Consider the following 20541-nt stretch of genomic DNA (forward strand, 5'->3'; position numbering starts at 1 on the left):
AAGTATATAAAATGGTGTCAGTTTGATCTTGGGTTGAGCTAAGGTACTCTGATAGCTATGAGATGTTAAAATAGTACAATGACTGTGAATTTTATATAAGTAAAGCAGTGGTAAAATTTACCTCTGTGATTTGGTACATGGACTAAGCCATGTAATTTTCAAGTTGGTACAACTTTCAATGCATTTTTATTTAACAAGCCTTCTAATAATAACATCACTTCTTTCAGTAGTAGTGAATTGGTAATTAGAGTCAAAATAAACAATTGTTTTATTCTTTTCTACTTTATCATGTGTTTAACATTTGACTATGGAAAATTTAAATCATGTACAAAATAGGAATTTAGTAGAACTAAGATTGCTTTCCCATCACATTTATTAGCACATATCAACTATACCCCCACCTTACGTCAAATATTAAAGCAAATTCCAGGCATCAAATCATATCCCTATAAATATTTCCATATGTATTCCTATAAATAATGACCAATTTTTTTTCTTCCAACATAACTATAATTACCATTAAAACAGCTACTTTTTAGTTGTAGATAGGAAGTAGGGACGCTGGAGTCTAACCAAAGTCTGATGACATTAATCTAGGTACCTTGACAAGTCATTTAACTTTCCTCTTCCCTGCTTTCTTGTCTTTAAAAAGAGGAAATCCAACTAAAGTGTCTCTAGAACCCCATTTGTCTCTAAGAAGTATTTATATTTTATAATTTATAAATGTATATGAAATCAAATATTTAAACTTCTAATTTAAAAAATGAGGCAATTTCTGGTTTCCAGTTTGATACATAAGGAACTTGGAAGCCATCACTCCACTAACAAGTCCAACAAGTAAACATCAAGTAAAAAAGCTGAACAAACAAAAACAGAGTTGTTGAACTCTTTTTATATCTGTCAGAAAAGTGAAGTTAGAGAGGAAACCACTGCCCTCAAAACTGAAGAGACAGGCAAATACAGAGAAACAACGTACAGGAGCAGAAACCTCCATGGGAATCAGCATGGGGACAGGAAAATCTGAACTTTAATTGACCAATTGCTGGGGGCTCAGAGTGTACGAGTCTTGAGAGTTAAAATCTCCAGAGGTGACCAGTCATAGGGGCCCCACCACTTCTGTGAGTTTTACCCCTTCATTCTGTCAGGGGAAGAGGAAAAGGAACTATTTTGAAATACACCAGAATATTCTGTTCTTCTTACTACGGCCTGACCTCAAGAGAAACTGTCTTACCAGAGCCTAAACTATTGGGGTTTTGTTAGATCCTAACCTGCCTGAGGGAAGGGAAATATCCAGCTCCAGCCAACTCTAGCCATCCTGTCCCACTTAAAATAGGGTGGAGGGAGATTGAGAAGCACTTGTGAATTCCACAGTGCAGAGTCATAGGCTCACTAGAATACTGATATCTAATGATAGGACTACAGAATACCCCACCTACACCCAAATACCCTATCACGTTATTGATGGCCTATCTACAGCAGTTCCTTTTACCCAGAAAATCATGTCCAGCTATCAAGAAAAAGTTACAGTGCATATTAAAAGGCGAACAACAGTTTGAAGAGACCGAGCAAGCGACAGAACCAGACTCAGTTATGGCAAAGATGTTGGAATTATCAGACCAGGAATTTAAAACAACTATGATTAAAATGCTCAGAACTCTAGGGATAAAGTAGATGATGTGCGAGGACAGATGGGCCAAGTGAGCAGAGAGATGGAAATTTTAAGAGAGAATCAAAAAGAAATGCTAGAGTTGAAAAGCACTAAATGAAATGAAGAATGTCTTTCTTTGAAGGACTCATTAGTAGACTTGACACAGCTGAGGAAAGAATCTCAGCACTTGAGGATATGTCAGTAGAAACTTCCAAAATGGAAAAGCAAAGAGAAAAAAGACTGAGAGAAACTGAACAGAATATCTAAGAACAATGGGACTACATAAAGTTTATAGCATATGCACGATGGGAGTACCAGCGTGAGAAAAAAGAGAGAAAGGAACAGAAGAAATATTTGAAGCAGTAATGACAGAAAGTTTCCCCCAAATTAATGTCAGACACCAAACCACAGATTCAGGGAAGCTCAGAAAGCAATAGGATAAATGCCAAAAAAAACTACATGTAGGCATTTCATATTCGAACTACAGAAAATCAAAGATTAAAAAGATCTTGAAAGAAGCCCTAGGTGCAGGGGTGGGGGGGAACACACCATACTTACAGAGGAGAAAAGGTAAGAATTACATCCAGCTTTTCCTCAGAAATCATGCAAACAAGAGAATGGAGTGAAATATTTAAGTGTTAAGAGACTGAAACCTCCAACCTAGAATTCTACACCTTGCGAAGTAACTATATATTGCACACTTAAGCTAGTTTAAAAGAATGGAAATCATACAGTGTCATGTACTATCAGGCTTTTTGATTGATGGGCTAAAGCAGTCTGTGCAGTGCTTAAGAACGTAGTACACGTGATCTAGGGCAAGTTACTTAACCTCTCTGTTTTTATAACAGTGCCTGGCCCACATGAAGCATTTAATATGTTGGCTAAGAATCAAGCAGGGAGTTTGTAAAATGCTGAATCCCATTGCCAGAGCTTTAATTGAGTGGGTGTAGATTTGGCCAGTGCATCTTAACAAAGATGTATATATATGTGATTCTGCTGCAGGTAGCCCACAGACCTCACTTTAAGAATGCAGAAGATAGTAAAGAATCAATGAGGTTTTTATAGCAGTGGAGTGAGATGGGACAAGTGGGCTCTTAGGAAGATTAATCTGTTTGGTGTCTTTACGGAGAATTGGAAGTTGGAGAGTAGAAATAAAAGGGTTTTGAGATGGGTGCTTGAGGTATGAATAAGGAAATGTTGATAGGCTTTGGTGTGAGAAAACCACTTGAGATTTTGAGCCCACATGACTCAAAGAATAATGGAGGAGAAGAAGTTAGAAAGCTGAGTCTGTTTGCTATGGATTTGTTTTGTTTAATGTAATTGAGGCCCACTAGGGGCCATGCCCAGTGTGCTGTTAAAAGATGCTTACCTGAAGGTTTCTCCAGGGAGGGATCCAGAGAAGCAGTGGCTGCTTAAAAGAATGGTTGCCACAGGCCAGCCATCAAGTTTCTCAGCTAAACTCATGCAATGAGAATCCTCCATTTACAATTTCTGAGGTTCTGAAATTAAGATGGCACTGCTTAAAATTCTATATCACTATTTCATTTTTCACTTATATTTACTGAAGTTGTGATATCTTTTCCACTGTTCGCCATTCTTCTTTTCCCTCTTATTATTTACCGAAGAATCAGTTAACTAAAGACTTAATTTTGTTATCAATTTTGTTATCTTTACTAAGAACCCTGCTACATGTACTACTGAATACTTTGTACACATCATTTATAGTTCTCACAACAGCACTGCAAGGTTAGCATACTTGTTTTGTAGGTGAGAAAAATAAAGCGCTTAAGGAGGTTAAATTACTCACCTAAGGTCAAGGCTAAGCTAGAATTCAAACTAAGGTCTGTCCTGGTTTCCACTATTGTATTTAATAATGTGACAAATACTACTACTTAACTCTACTTAACATTTTTTTGAAATCTGTTAAGGGACTTTTCATTAAGATGCTATTGTTCTGCTTTCTTTACGTTGCATGTAGTAAGCTGGTAGGTATTACTGATGAGTTGTGGACTACAAGTAGATCCTGAGAGGTCTGTTTCATCTTTTAATGAATTAAAAGATGTCATATAAGTAACTTTTTCATGTCACATAAGGCATCACATTTATTTATTCCATTTAGTAAAGGATGTACTTCCCCCCCCCATATTATTGTCCTATTTTTCCTTCTTCTGTCTCTGCCTTCACAAATAAGTTACTATAAGAATAAATCTTTCTTGTGTGTATAAGGATAGAAAAGCAAAATCCAGTCATTAAAACTAAAAGAATTAAGGGCTGGCTGTTAGATGGGTTGGTTAGAGCTTGGTGCTGATAACACCAAGTCCCGGGTTTGATGTCTGTATGGACCATCTGTCAAAAACAAACAAAAGAACAAAAAAACTTGCCTTTATATCTGAAAAAGAATTAATTTATTTGGGGACAAAAAGAAAAATTCCTGAATATAGTTATGAATCATCCAGAAAGTTTCTAGCTGAATTGCAGGTATTCAAAAGATGTTTTAATATAATATATTAGCCAGTGTACTATTTATATCACATAAGAATTAAATATATTGTCTAAACCCTGGGAGAAAAGCATTTAATAGAGCCTTGTGAGTTAATTGGAGAGTGTTACATAATAAACTATTAATACGAGGGTATTTCAAAAAGCTCATGGAAAAAATAGAATTAAAAGGTAATACGAATCTTTCCATGAATATTTTGAAGCACTCTTGTATATTTTCAGGAACTCATGAAGCATTGAAAAAGCAATCTGAGAACACTGTTCACTCTTTACTGCATTAATGGAATTAGGTTTTCTTTAAAGTTCTTTGAAAGAAAGTAAGATATAAAGATAGGATTTTGTTACTATCACAGCAACATTGGGTATATGAACAAAGATAATAACAGTCCTCCGCCTGGCTTTTTAGAAACTCGTGTCCTCGCTGTCACTATTGCCACTCTGTTGATATGCAGAGATGAAGAATACATGTGTTAGTGGAATCCATCAACCATTGAAGTGACAGTGACATTTACATGTCTTTTCAAAACCAATTTTGTTAATTTAGAGTTATACCTCTTAACCCACTTGAGCGTTTTAAGGGCCAGTGCATTTTCAACTTGGATAGACTGATAATATTTAACGGGAGTTTTACAGCATTGCCATCTTTTCCTTTTCTTCCCTCAACCCTTTTTGACTTCTCATCCCCAGTCTTTCACTTGCTCTGTGTTGCTATCAGGTCTCTGAAGTGTAGGGAATGTGAATATGTAAGGGGCAGTGGGTCAGGGAAAAACAGGAGAAAGGGGAAAGTAATCAGTTTTTAAAATGTTTAAACTGCTTTTTGGCTTTTGTTTGTTTTTAGCTGTGGAAACTTTTGTTCAAACAAAATTTGATCCCAAACTCCAGAATATATAAAAGCTGGATCACTGTTTTTGAAGCAGTAATACAAAGCTGAGCCCTCCTCACTAATAGACTCCCTCCTCCTCTGAGTAAGTGTAGGGGGCAAAGTGGAGCCTTTTAAATAACTTCCAAGAACAGTGTAAGTCATTGCTCTGCACTAAAATTCATACCTTTTGTGATATATAAGTTTAGTCCAATGTAAGGGCAAGATGGATTTTTACTGTTTAAGAGATCAGCCTCCAGACCACAACAACATATGATACTTTATAACAGGAATTCAGTACATTTTGTTTGCAAGCTTAATTTTTGCAAGGTATTAAAAAGCACAACTTAATCTATTAAAAAAATCTTAATATCCACACTGTTAGCTTACTTTTTCATGTTGTTTTGCTTTTAAGGTTGTCTCTTTTCTTAATAAAAGATACAGCCTACAATTTTCGTTGCTTTTGTTAAATGGCATGAGTACAGTACACTATACTTACTATGGATAGAGTTTAATCATTAAAAATTTTCTGATGCCTCTTGACCTCTGGTATATATTTATTATTACTTCTTACATACCTTCAGATCTACTCTTTAAAAATACAAAATAGAGCTTTAAAAGTAAGAATAAAATAATATAAACAGATTTTCTAAGTCTCTGAAAACCACTTTATTTGCATTAGCCACTGTATATAGAAATGTATTCCTATTCTTAAATAGAATCCAGTTGAATTACTAACCCCCGCAAACTGGAGGGGTTGTGAGTTTGGTTGTTGTGTTATCATAAATGACAACATTTGCAGAAATGGAGTTATGTGATACTTAGTGAAAATAAAGCCTCAATATTTAGGGATTAAAATTAATTCAAAATATTTTCAGTAAGAATATGGCCAAGTTGGTTCCTATACTGTAGTATAAGCTGATAAATAGTAATCAGAAGAGTATGATGTATGATTATTAATAAGCTCCCCAGAACAACTCATTATATAAAACCAACTTTAAATCAAATAATTTAACTAAAAAGCATGTAGACAAACCTTGCTAATCATGATCACATAGTGATGTACATACAACTTTCAATGCAGAAGATTTAGATAAATGATCTGTAGCTATACCCAGAAATGAGCTTTTCAGTAATTTCTGTATTCCCTATGTTTTATTAAATATAGTAATTATATCACAAGCAGTGTTAAAGTCCAAAATAGTATGTGGAAAGAAAAAGAGCAACAGAGTGTTTACCTTTCTTAATTCTGGTTACCCTAATTTAGGATAGTTTCTTTTTAATTAATTAGTTACTGCTTTAAAATTGTGAGCTGAAAGGTGCTATAAAGTGCAAATTATTGTTTATTTGTATGAACATTCTTCATGTTTAATAGGCAAAAAGTAGAACAAAAGGAAAAGCCAAAAATTGTAATATTATCAGCATTTAAAAGCAAATTACTAAGAACGATTTTTGTGTTAAAGTATTTTTATATCAAGTGAGGTGATTATTAATTTTTTTAATATTTGGAAAGCTTTTAATATATAAGTACATATATCAACAAATTAGTTATACCTTTTTGGTTCATAAATTCCTGTCTTCTTTTTCTCTTTACTTTCCTGTCCCAGTATGTTTAGTACTTGAGAATGATGCTTACTATTATTTTATTTCAATTTAGTAGTAGTTTTATCAATTTTTAGAATTTTATTTTCAGTTATAGTCTATTTTAATACTTTAACAAGTATTCCCTGCCCCCTTAGCCCTATAGAGATGTATCTACATTATGAATTTATTTCCAAATAATAGTAACACACAGACTTCTCTGTTGCTTTTTTCTTGCAATTGATAATGAAATTAATAGACCTGTGTGTGGTCCTGTAAGAATGGATATTCTTTGATATCATAATAGATTGTTGATTATACCATATGTTTGTGATAAGATTAAGATGTTAATGGAAGCAAAAAATGTGATTTTTTTTTTGGTTGTAGAGTTGTGCCCACATGTTTATTCATTTAACAAATAATTATCAAATGCCACTTACTATATGCCAGGCATTGTTCCAGGTGCCTGGGACATTGCATTGTACCAAAGTCTTGTTCTCATGCCTGTGTCTCCTCCTCCAACTGAATTGCTGTGTTATCAGTTTACTTCCCTATAAAAAATCAGACTGACTTCATGACAATAAACAAAAGCAGCCAAAGTTTATACCTTAAAAAAAAAAAAAAAAAACACACACTGAAAGGCAGCTGATTAAATCCTATCATATGTGAAGCTGGAATCCTAGTTTATGTGTGGTTCTAGATAAATGGTGATATGAGAAACGATAACATTGTATACTATTGAATATACTAATTATCCTGATTTGAGCATCACATATTGCACATAAGCATTGATATGCAACTCTGTACATACACAGACATGTACAGTCAATTATGTTTCAATAAAAAAAGGGATGATAGAGTTCTTAAGTGTTTTGGTAAAGTGTTTAAATGCAGATGAATGGACCAATGTCTACAGTAAATGTATCTGATTTTTGAGCATGGTTTGAGACTAGGAAATTTTTTTTTTAATTTTTTAATTTTATTAATATTTTATTGAATCATAATTGATTATCCATATTTTGGCGGTTCAACATTGATGTATGTTGATCAAATCGATATTATTAGCATATATATTATTACAAATCGTACTTACTCTTTATGCCCCTTATCCAATCTCTCCTCATCCCCTCTCCTTCTCCTCTCCCACCCCTGATAACCCTAGATTTCTTCTCTCCTTCTGAAAGAGTAATGGTTAGGTTACTCTGTTGATTTGTTGCCTAGATGATCTGTCCAGTACTGAGAGAGCTGTGTTCAGGTCCACCAATATTATCGTACGGTAGATGCTTCTTCTATCACTCTGGAATGGGCTTTGTGGAGAGAGGCATCCTATTCTTTGGTCTCTGCTGGTGACTCTCATTGTGTCAATGCACTCAAGTGGCTGACAGGCCATCTGCATGGTGGTTGTAGCATCTAGAGCTGCTTTTACGGCAGCCATGGCTATTGTGGCTGTGGTCACATGGAAGTGGTGTTTTTGACATGCTCCTTGTCTGGTTGTGGGAGGAGGGCTCAGGACCCTGGGCAGACCCCAGGCAGGCCCCGTGGCAGCAGCAGCATGCCTGGTTGTGGGAGGAGGGGCTGTTCCTCACTCCATCTGTTTTTACATTCTAAGATGTTGTTGTGGAGCAGTTGGGTGGGAGGGGGAGAGAGGAAGGGAGAAGGAAATGGGGGGGGAGGAAGAGGGGTAGAGTGGTTGAGGCCTATGGCACCCCCCTTCATTCCTGCAGGGGAGACCAGGGGGCTTCCAGTGGTGGCTTCGTCATTGCAGGGCTGAATGCAGATGTCACAGGGGTGTGGCCGAAGTCCTTGGCCCCCTATTGTCCAGATTGGAAACCAAGAGTACTTCCTGGGGTTGCTGGGTGGTCATTACTAGGCTGGTTGTGGGTGTTGGGGGCATGGCTGAGGCCCCTGGCCCTCCCCCATCCTTGGCTTGGGGACCCAGGGAGCTTCCAGTCCTCCTAAGTTTTATAGGTATTCTTTGGTGAAGTGAGATCTTTAATATGAAACTTTGTCTCTGGTCTGTGGGCATTTTGTCTGTCTTTCAGTTCTGTGTTGCATTATTCGCTCTTTCCACTAAACTCTGCATTGGAGCTAATTGTCCTTTGCTTGCTTCTAAAATGGGGGAACTTCCTGTGGGAACCAGCACTCGAGCCCTGTACTTGTGCTAAATTGCTGTTTTGCTCCTGATTCCCTGGGGGAAACTTTTTGTGCGGCTCAGGTTTTAATGGTTGACTCTGTAGGTATTTCAGGCTCTCCTGAGATCCAGTGCACCTGAGTCATGTAGAAACTCTGGTCTGGGCCTGAGTCTTTTCAGCAAACCGCTCCCTCTGCAGTTCTGTATTCCTGACCAATCTACACAGTGTGGTCCTGCACTGATTGGGGGCAGATGAGCTGTCCTTGCTGTGCCCCAATGTTCTCCAAGTGGGCCCATCTCCCCCACCACCCATGCCCCAAACACTTCCCTTGGGACAGGCTGTATGCTGGTCCCTTGAGATGACTCACTGGCCTCTGAGTGGCTCCTTTTTTTTTTTTAGTTGTTGTGGCTCCTCGCTCCCATGTGGGTCCATGGGAACCCTATTACTCTTGCTGGCCTGGGGGCCACCAAGGCCCTCTTCTCCCCTGCAGCCTCCAACCAACGTCCTCTGAAGGGCACAGCTGTGGCTTCTGCTGGCTCCAGCAGCCTCAGCCTGGAAGCAGCCGGGGCTTGAAACAGTTGAAGCAGTCCTTTCTTTCTCTCATCATGGTTTCTCCCGTCTTCATGCACTCCGTAGGTCTCTCTTCCTCTTCCTCTGAGCTCTAGCGGCCCCAACTTGGCTGTCATTGCTTTTTAAGAGTTTTAAATTGGTTGATTTGTGGGAGAGAGTGATGCTGGGGACCGTCTATTCTGCCATTTTGACCAGAAGCCGGTTTTTTTTTTTTTTTTAAATAAATTGATGCTGATTTATATGGGCTGATGACATCTTGTTGGTTATAAATTATCCAAATATGTGATATCTAAATGTTGAAAATACCATGCAAAATTAAAGAATCAAGAAAACAACTTGTCTTTATGGCTTTAGAAAAAAAAAACACTGAGCCAAGTTTTGGATTTGTTTAATACTACCAAGCTATTCAGCCTGAGGGGAAGACAGATTTAACAGAATGAAAGTAAATGAAAAAGCCGCCCATCAGTGGTCTCCTTTTGTAAATCTGTAACCTTTTAGAAAGCTAATTAATAGAAGTACATCATTATCTTGCTTTTTCCCAAGATGTAAAATATGAGAATACGTATAGAATAAGAATGACAAAATTTTAAGCTACTTTGTTTATAAAGAAAAAGGAGAGATTTGATTTTCTTCTCTTTCTCATTTGCATTTAAAATCTTCAGTATTATATGTAATAACACATATAATTTGAACATATGAACATAAAGATTTCCAGTAGTCTGCAGCTAATATGCACTGTCTGAATCTAATAGATTGGACAGAATACCACTGCTGTTTGAGTAAAAGTTAATGCTTTTGAGAACAGCTAATACACTTCACTGTAGTGAATGAGCGGTGGGTGTTCTGCTTGTTTTTATTACAAGCTTTATCACTGTGCAATTTTCTTACATGTTAACAATAATCTACTTTAAGCTAATACTTAAATATCTATTGAATGTGGTAGCCAAAGAGCTATGTTTGAAAGGTATATTTTAAAAAATATCATCTCAATATGTTATCCTCTTGCTTACTGAGTAACATAACTTGGATTACGGTTTATCCGAAACTTAATAAGTAATATTTCAGTGTCAAACTAGAATTCTGAAGAGAATACAGTTTTTATCCCCAAAATGACACTATTCAGCTCTACTAAACTAAACAAAATCTAAAGTCAAAAAAATCTTAGTACAAAATCAGTACTCTAAAATGATCACGCTCTGTGTGTCCGAAGGGATCTTTACTACATTGTATAAGTCTCCTTTTCCTCCATTTTTTATAGTTCTACATTCTCATATTAATATGAGTATATATGATTATATATTTTATAACTTCCCTCTTCAAACACATAAATATACAAACTAGTATAAATTAAGTAATTGTATACAAATTAAAAAATATAAGAATGAACTAGTGAATTCAGGAAACATTGGTGCATTGGAGTATGTGTTTAAATAAGCAGTTGCAATTGAGATGTGAGAAAGATGAAAAAACTGAAAAGGAAATTCTCCCAGGGTAAATCTTTATTAGCTACATTTTCCCCCTTGTCTCTTATCTGAAGGAACCAATTTTTTTCATTTGCTTAAAAATAAAGCATCTGCACACAGAATATAAGCTTATTGAAAAGCTTTGTATTGCTACAAATTACTGCATCATTTGCATAGCCAGATTCATGTAATCAAAGTATAGTCCAAACAAGTATTCAGTATTTTGAAAGCAGTCTTGGTTACATATCTGCTTATTATTTGCCCAAAACTCTTGTAAATTCTTATAGTTGTTTTTCTGGTTGTTGGAATTACTTCTAATAAATAAGCCAGATTGCTTTTTAAACCAAACCTGGCCAATCTGTCATTTATATCACTACTTATTCTTTCAAACTCTGTTTTTAATTTTAACTTTATATGTTTTAAATCAACAGCAGTAGTCACGGTGATAGTGTCAGGTAATGAGATAAGGATGGTATTAGTAGAATCAACCATGAGTCTAGCACTGCACTGCTAGACACAGTACACACAGTGACAACTGCTTACAATAACCTGCAAGATAAATATTGTTAACCATAATTTATAGAATAAAAAGCTTGGAGACAAAAGTTAAGTTACTTGGCCTGAAATCTGTCTCACATATCCAGTAAGTGGCTGTTTTGATGACTTCCTCTTCACCCCTTTGATGAGGGAAGGATTCCTGGTATAGGGTTATGGGGATGGTTGAACACACAGCAGACACTGGTCAAATGAGATAGATAGCAGTTTTTTAGTCATATATACTCAAAGCTCAGGGGAAGAGGACACTTCACACCATGTGTACGTCACATGGTGGTTGCACTAGGGAACGAATAACCAGGGACTGTTGGAAGCAGGCTTTGTAGTATCAATAGGTTGGGGTGTCCCCTGGTTCCCACAGAAGGATGTGGTCGGCTTGTTTGAATAATTCCTCAACCTGGCAGGGAACTGAAACCTGCTACTCAAGGATAAGTTGGAATTGCACTTGGCAACTTTGATGAGGGTCCTTTAGCTAGGGGCCCTTGTCCACAGGAGCAGAGTGGGGAGGGGAACTTGTGAGTTAAGTCATTCAAGGCCTTCCCTATTTTACCAAATGTCAAAGCAGCACATAATAATTGAACCTTAATTGTAGGCCTTATACCTCAGTGGTTAACCTGGGATTCTGATTGTGTACTTTGACTCCAGTGCCCATTTTCATCGTTCCATGATCTTCATCTTGCTGGGATCACATATTAACATTTTATTAGTAACTTTCTTTATGAGTACTTCTCTTTCACTGGGCATATTGTAATCCTGTTTTCTTAAGAATTCATACATTGTAGCATCTGTTGTATCCTCATAAAAAATTAGAGCACTCTCTAATTTGAGGAGATTTTGAAGACTTGTCCTTTTAATGATTCAGAGTTTTCTTCCACACAGAGGAAATTTTTTCTTTCAAGAATTCTATCCTTATCCCCCAAACAAAATCTTGTTTCCCCAAATTCCATATTATTTTTATTAGAACTTTTTTGCTTCCTCTCCACGGCCATGAAACTAGCATACTACAAGTCTGGAATGCCCCTCTGTCTCTCCAGTTGCATCTCCTACATTAGACCTTCTTAACCACTCCTGCACACAGTAGCACTCACCCCATCCTTTATCTCAATTAGGAAATGCTCCACAGAGTACTTTGCATCATACTGTGGGCTGGATGCTACAAGATGGGTTTTTTTTTTTTTTTTTTTTTTTTTAAGTAGGATGGTTTCTGACATTGAGACTCTTACTATGGAGAAAAACAACAAAAAGGATTGCGTAATGTAAAGGTGAGTTAATACACCTAGAACATATACTTACTCCCTTACTCAGTTTCACAAGTGCATCCATAAGCTGGTCTCTGCCCACCTCTGCAGCTTTGTCTTCTGCTATTCTTTCTTCCTTTCATTTGGCTCTGGCCACATTGGCCTTCTTTACACTTCTCAAAAACACCAGGTTTTTCCTATCTTAGGACCCTTCTACTTGCAGTTTATTTTGCCTGGAACAGTCTTTCTTACATGTCTGGCTATTCTTCTTTCAGTTCTCCTCCCAAGTATTACCTATAAGGAGAGTCCTTCCTTGACCATGCTACCTGAAACTAGCCCTTTTGACTGTTCCCATGCCAATCACTTATTACTTGTGTAATTTTCTCAAGATATTTAATTTCTTGGGCTTGCTGGTTAGCACAGTCGTTTATAGCATGGTGCCACTAATACCAAGGTCCAGGGTGTGATCCCTGTACAAGCCGGCCACACACACAACAAAAATTAATTTTTCTGTGCTACACTTTGCTAATCTATAAAATGGGAATATTTTAATAGGTTAGGTTGTGAAAGTAGTGTAAACTGTAAGTACTATAAGAATTCAGAAAGGGGAGGTCTCTTGAGGGCCTGAATCACCATGAAAACCTTCCTTGTAAGGGTAGAATTAAAATCTTGCCTCTATATCGAGTCTTGCCTGTTTCCCTCTTTTGCATTTCTATGCTGTTTTAATTCTTCCCTTATGATATTGACCTTGATCTCTTTTGTATCATAGACTGCATGTATGTTCTCACAGAAGTGGTGGTCCTGCATCTCTGCATCGTGGCAGCATTGTGTCCTATACACTGGACAAGTGGACACTTATTTGATCGATATAAGAAAAACTCAGAGAGGTGCCATGAAATCAACAAGTTTAAAACTCTGTGTGGGCAGTGGATGTAATATGAGCACAGTGGCTCCAAAGATTAGTTACTAGAAATGGTCAAGTTGGAGCATTGAGGGGCAGACTATTATGCAGTCTTAAGTAGGCTACAGAGTCAGTTTAATTCAGCAGTCATTTGAAGAGCATCATTTCATGCCAGTGTCTGAGTGAAGATGGTGGGGGCACGAACATGAACCAGTGCAGGTTCCCTTAAAGCATTTTAACTTGATAGATGGGACTTAGGCGAGTGGAAAGAAGCAAAAAAGGTATTTTAGGCAAGCTTCAGAAGGAGCACAAGTAAAGACACACAGTTGGATAGATTCAGGAATTCTCGTGGTCTAGAAAAGGTTTCCTCATACTGGAGCAAAGGGAAGTAAGGCTGAAGTTAGGGAGCCCAAATTATGGAGGATCTAGGTAGCAGAACTACAACATGGATGGGCTTTATTCTGTAGACATTTGGAACCCCCTGTGGAAGGTTTAAACGGGATTGGCAGTAGTAGTTCTCAAATTACATAATACATTTCTGTCTTTTCTGTGGTGTTACACATTCCTTGAATCTAAGTTTGAAAAGGTTTGAATTAAAAGGGACAAATGTTCTGAAATTATGTGCCAGACACTTTTAGTATTTGCACAGTTTTGAGCTTTTATTAGTTGGTGCTAAGTACATTTTACAGCATTGTAATAGGCAGTTGGTGACAGGCAGCCATTCAGCTCTTAGTCATGTACTCTTTACTTGAACAATAAAGTGTTTAAATTCTTCCTTTTTATTATATTTTATGCACCCTGAACTTGATATATGCTGAAATACTTACTAAATTAGCTATTGCCCCATGTGGCCCATCCATATAAATAGGAAAGAGAAATTTAACATAGTTCATAAATTGAAACATTTGCTTTCAGTTATACTTAACTTGAAACCATAAAAGAATCAAAATGACTCTAGGTTTATGATGGTCAGTTTAACACTGTAGCTACAAATTTTCTAACCACATATCAGTATTCTTGTAAGGTTTGTAGCTTATTTGCAAGCATGTTTGAATACTCACCACACCATGTAATGGTTAACTATTGTCTTTAAGGAAGGCATGAATATTATTAGATTTGCCCCCAAGTAATTGTTAAATTATTTTTATCAACAAGGAAATCTGAATAGAATATGAAATTTAGAATAGAATTCAGTATCACTTATAAATAGGTTGATCAAAAGAAATATTTTCTATTTCTTGACATTGAGTTTGTGATTGATAGAGTTTGGATGTGTTGTCCCCCCAAAACTCATGTGGAAATCTGATCCCCAGTGTGGCAGTATTGGGAGCTGTTTGAGTCATGGGGGTGGATCCCTCATGAATGGATTAATGCTTTCTCTCTCCTCTCCCCAGGGGTGGGGAATGATGAGTGAGTGAGTTCTTACTCCTGCGAGAGCCGGTTGTTGAAAAGGACTCTGGCACCTCCTCTCCCTCTGTCTCTTGCTTCCTTTCGCCGTGCGATCTGCTTATACCTGCCGGCTACCTGCTGCTTTCCACCATGAGTAGAAGCAGCCCGAGGCCCATGACAGACACAGTTGTCCCAGAATCATGAGCCAAATAAACCTCTGTTATTTATAAATCACCCAGTCTCAGGTATTCTGTTATAGCAACACAAAAATGGACTAATACAGTGATGTTTTGCTTTTAACATGTGAGTTAAAAAAACAAACAAACCCAAAACGTGTAATTTATATAGGGTACTTCTCTGGATAATATGAGACTCTGTCCCCTTATGCATATTACTTGTGTACACTACAGAAGGAAACTATGTGACTGAATTCCTTCCTAATTTGTCATCTCAGACTGTTACTTGGCAGATGCTAGGACTCCAAGGACTAAGGGGATGCAGAGTATATGCCATGGCACCTGTGCCAGAAGATGCTGCCAAACTCAGAGGCACCCCTCCCTTCCAGCTCTGAACCTTAGAGTTCTGTTAGGGGTTCTCATGGATAAATGTTTGAATTAAGGCAGATCTGGAAAGTGGAATTAGAATTTTAAATGAGCCCTAAGGATGACTAGCTGCCAAAAAGCCTTTAGGACCCCAAGAGATTGAGGCTGAATTTTGGGAGATCTGGAAAGAATTGTACACACTGATGTGCTTCTCCAGCCTATCCTCTAGCAGCTGTCTCAACCCTTCCCCGTTCAAGTAGTTGGGAACCCCCCCCATCATATGGTACCAGTTTTTGAAAATAGAAAGATAGATATGCTTATATTTTAATACGTTTAAGTAGATAACACCTTCACCCAAAATGCATTATATATCCTACCCCATCCCGCAGTCCAGATGCATAACTAAAGTACCATAGCGATTAATGATTAACTCTTTTTGTGTTTAACCTACAAAGTTTGAGCTTCCATGGCCATGAATCCTACCAGAGAAGCTATATTTGTTAATTCTAGACATTCTTATGTTTTTGGGTTTTTTTGCTTTTAAAAATACCTAATAAGATGTAAAATATCAATCCACTCCATGCTGGCCAACCACCAAAAAATAAAATAAAATAAAATATTGACCTGCGTTATCTCCATGTTGACATTTCCACCTCAGAGTTTATAAACAAACCCAGGTTCATACTGTGTGAACAGAAGTCTTTTAGCATCAGAAGAAAAAAATCTTGATAGAAAGGAAGTGGCCACAGTTATGCCCACCAAACAAACCTCTCAGTGCTTTGAAATACAGAACTGTTAGGTAAGATACTGAGATCAAGGATAAGATCACCCTTGAAATTTTACTTTTAGAGGAACAGTTAACAGATTTTAAATAACTATGAAGAGCTAAGTTGTTTGACTTAGGTTTTTTGTTTGTTTGTTTGTTTTAAATAAAAGGACTCCTGAAGGCATTTGCTGCCACTTTTATTTCCTGCTCTTCCTAGAACTGGCTCTTGTTGACTCCCAGCATTGTATCTAGATAGGTTGTAGCTGAGAGACTTTCTTGTTAGGCAGGTCAGTAGTCTGCTGATACAAGCATAGAAACTTGAAACACCTACAGGCTATTTTCAAAGACCCTTGCCACTGACATTTTAGTTAGAATTCTAAAGAAAGAATGAACTGTTTGGATACTGAGTTCTAGTTTAAAAGTACTGGGGTTTTTAGGCCAACTTTCAAACCACTTGTAATTTGACCTGGTGTTGTGTCAGTTGGGTATTTTGAAGCATCGCATGAAAACTAATATCCACTCTGGTGTTGGCAGGCAGCTGCTGTGTCTGGTGAATTAGAATGTTTGGAATACCATCCATCTACTTGATCATGGGTGGAAAAATTGGGGAAGGAAAGCTTGACATCTGGAGGATATGTCACAGTCTCTGAGTATGGGGACAAGTAGTTGTGTTATTATTGCAAAGAAGCACAGACTTCGTTAGAGGAACCCACTGACTCAGTCTAATACTCATGTGGCTGCAGTAGGCCCCCAACATTGCTGATAGTTAGCATTGAGCCTGTCTTATTTTTTAAATTATAGCATAATCAGTATAGCTTTATGCTATTATTTTTGAAAGGCAGTTGTTAATTGTACAACACTTGAGGCAGTATTATAAGCTAAAGTTTTAAAATATGTCATTTTTTTAATTATCAAAAGCAGTGACAGAAAATAAAACTCCACTTGGGTCCTTTGAAACACTTACGTTAACATATTGCCGTGACACTTATGTTCAAGAACATTTCATATTTATTTAAGTACTTTAAGAATGTTATTACAGAAGCAACAGAGCACACCCAGGGTCCTCGGCAAGGAGCCAAGGCCGCAACCCCCTCCACCTGGAAGCAGACAAGGAGCACACGTGGGGTCCTAGGCAAGAAGCCAAGGGCCGCAGCCCCCCTCAACCTGGAAGCAGGCAACAGAGCACACCCAGGGTCCTAGGCAAGGAGCCAAGGGCAGTGCCCCCTGCCCAAAAGCAGGAAAGAGCACACTGAAAACACCACTTCTGTGTGTGTGGCCCACCACAGCCACTGTGCAGGCAGCCCACCGGACACTCAACTGCATTGACACAAGGAGAGTCACCATCAGAAACCAGAAAAAGAAGAGGTTGTCTCTCTCCTCAAAGCTCACTCCAGAGTAACAGAAGAAGCAACTGCTCCAGCAGATGACCAGACATCAATGCAGAGATACTAGAAATATGAAAATCCAAGACAAAATTACACCACCAGAAGAATACAGTAATTCTCAAATACCAGACTGTCAAGCTAGGGCTAGGGTCTGGAGCTCAGAGACCCCTTGAGCCCATTCACAGACCCTTCACAAGCAGTTCTACGAGCTAGGTAACCAGACAAAAAAGGTCCTTGGAGCCTTCGTTAAAGTAGGAACAGCCTTTATTCAGCACACACAACACAATGAGCTAGGCAGTACAAAAAGAAACTCAACTGCTACCAGCAAAATCCAAAGAAAAACCTGAAAACTGAGCAGCTGCCAGCAGAGTAAACATGCTCTATTGTTAGACAGGAGCTCTGCCGCCAGCCTGCTTGCAAACTGCAGAACACACAAAAGCAATTAACTAGAAAGATACATGGGTGCACATGCACACCAACTCTATCCACACCACTTGTTTACAGGAAATGTGATGGAGCCTGAGTAAATTATTCTATTTTCCCCACACAGACCCTATACAGCAGGAAACCCTTGAACGAAAAGGAATTCTTAGCAATAATCTTAATGAAATGCACTGAGATACAAGAACACTCACTCTTATAACATTAAAAAAAAAAATTGCAGCATAGGAAGGAGGAAATTTACAAAGAGATTAATACCTTAAGAAAGAATGTAGCAGAACTCATGGAACTAAAAGATACACTCAACAAAATAAAAAACACAACTGAGAGCTTAAGCAGAAAGCTAGAACAAGCAGAAGAAAGAATTTCTGATCTGGAAGGTAGTCTTTTTGAAATAACCCAGGAGGACAAAAAAAGGAAAAAAGAATTTTTTAAAAATGAAGAAAATCTAAGAGAGCTAGCAGACAACTGTGGGGAAAACAGGATAATTTAGTCAGGCTCCCTGGACATTTCTTGTAAACAAGTTATGTGTGGGTGGAGTTAGTGTTCATGTGCACACATGTATCTTTCTAGTTAATTGCTATTGTGTGTTCTTCAGAGTTTGTGAAGCAGGCTGGCCAGCAGAGAGCTCATGCCTAAAAAGAGCATGTTTACTCTGCTGGCAGCTGCTCAGTTTCAGTTTTTCTTTGGACTTTGCCAGTAGCGGTTGAGTTTCTGAGTTTCTCGTTGTACCACCTAATAACTCTTAGTGTTGTGTGTGCTCAATAAAGACTATTTCTACTTCAGCCAAGGCTCTAAGGACCTTTTTGCCAGTTACCTATACCTAGCTCATAGACCTGCATGTGAAGTGTTTCTGAATGGACTTGAGGGGTCTGTGAGCACCAGACCCTAGCCCTAGCTCTACAACAACATTAAGCACACAAACATTCAAATGATGGGTGTTCCAGAAGGGGAGGAGAAAGGAAAAGACATGGAAAACCTATTCAATGAAATATTAATGGAAAACTTCCCAGTTTTAGGGAAAGACATGGACCTTCAGATCAAGGAGGCTCAAAGATCCCCAAACAGATTTGACCCAAAAAGATCCTCTCAAAAAGACACATTATAGTTAAATTGGCAAAGCTCAAAGACAAAGAGAGAATCTTAAAAGAAGCATGAGAAAAGCATCAAGTCACATATAAGAGAGCCCCTATCAGACTAACAGCAGACTTTTCAACAGAAACTCTAGAGGCCAGAAGAAAATGGGATGATATATTCAAAATAGTAAAAGAAAAAAACTGCCAGCCAGGAATACTATATCCAGTAAGCCTAGCCTTTCAAAATGAGGGAGAAATAGTGTAATTTCCAGACAAATAAAAGCTGCGGGAGTTCACCATCACACGACCAGCCCTACAAGAAATTCTCAAAGGAGTCCTGCATCTGGAATCTGAAAAATGATAATTACTACCACAAATACACAAGAAAGAACAAAACCCACTGGTTAGAAACTCTAGAGGCCAGAAGAAAATGGGATGATATATTCAAAATAGTAAAAGAAAAAAACTGCCAGCCAGGAATACTATATCCAGTAAGCCTAGCCTTTCAAAATGAGGGAGAAATAGTGTAATTTCCAGACAAATAAAAGCTGCGGGAGTTCACCATCACACGACCAGCCCTACAAGAAATTCTCAAAGGAGTCCTGCATCTGGAATCTGAAAAATGATAATTACTACCACAAATACACAAGAAAGAACAAAACCCACTGGTAGTACAAAAATGCAAACGAGAAAGAGAAAGAAACCAAATCTTAGTGACAATATAATAATGCACCTACTTTATTTCTGATTTTTAGCAAGTTTGGTCATCTTGCTTTTTTCTTGGTTAGTCTACATAAAAGTTTGCAAATATTGTTGATCTTTTTAAAGAATCAACTCTTGGTTTTGTTGACTTTCTCTATTGTTTTTTAATTCCCTATTTCATATATTTCTGAAATAATCTTTGATATTTCCTACTTATATTTGATTTGGGTTTAGTTTGCTCTTCTTTTTCTATTTTCTTAATGGGAAGTTTACATTACTGACTTGAGATTTTTCTTATTTTTAATATAGGTGTTTACAAGTATAAATTTTCCTCTGAGCACTGAATGAGCCCTGCATCCTATATGTGTTGCACTTTGATGTTTATCTCAAAGTACTCTCTAATTTCCCTGTGATTTATCTTTTAACCCATTGTTTATTAAGGAGAGTGTTATTTAATTTCACACATTTGTGAGTTTTCTAAATTTCCTTCTGTTGTGGTCAGAGAACATACTTTCTATGATCTTATTCTTAAAAAAAATAAAATTTAAACACACAAACAAAGTTCATCGAAAGATTCCCATTATCTTTCAGTTCTATTTTTCCACAAGCTTTTTGAAGTGCCCTTGAGTTTATATTCTGTTTTATTGGTTTTTTATGCAATTTATGTTGCTAAACTTAGATATTTAATTTCTGTTCTTGATTTCTTTTTATTAAGTGGACTTGTTGATTTGCTTAGAAATTAGTTTACCTTTGAAAAGTTCATCTTCCTCTGTTGAAATTAATTTGATATTTGC

The 20541-nt window shown here is 37.5% G+C and overlaps 1 protein-coding gene and 1 pseudogene across 1 annotated transcript in view; one reads left to right on the forward strand and one right to left on the reverse strand.

Moving 5' to 3' along the window:
- The window catches only part of UBE2E2 (ubiquitin conjugating enzyme E2 E2), a 361055-nt gene that overhangs the window by 189194 nt on the left and 151320 nt on the right, over positions 1-20541 (forward strand). The window lies entirely within an intron of this gene.
- LOC134390836 (small ribosomal subunit protein eS1-like) overlaps positions 1-20541 on the reverse strand; it is a 127264-nt pseudogene that overhangs the window by 79147 nt on the left and 27576 nt on the right.

This window comes from Cynocephalus volans, chromosome 11, assembly GCF_027409185.1.
Source record: "Cynocephalus volans isolate mCynVol1 chromosome 11, mCynVol1.pri, whole genome shotgun sequence".
In the NCBI taxonomy this organism is placed as follows: domain Eukaryota; kingdom Metazoa; phylum Chordata; class Mammalia; order Dermoptera; family Cynocephalidae; genus Cynocephalus; species Cynocephalus volans.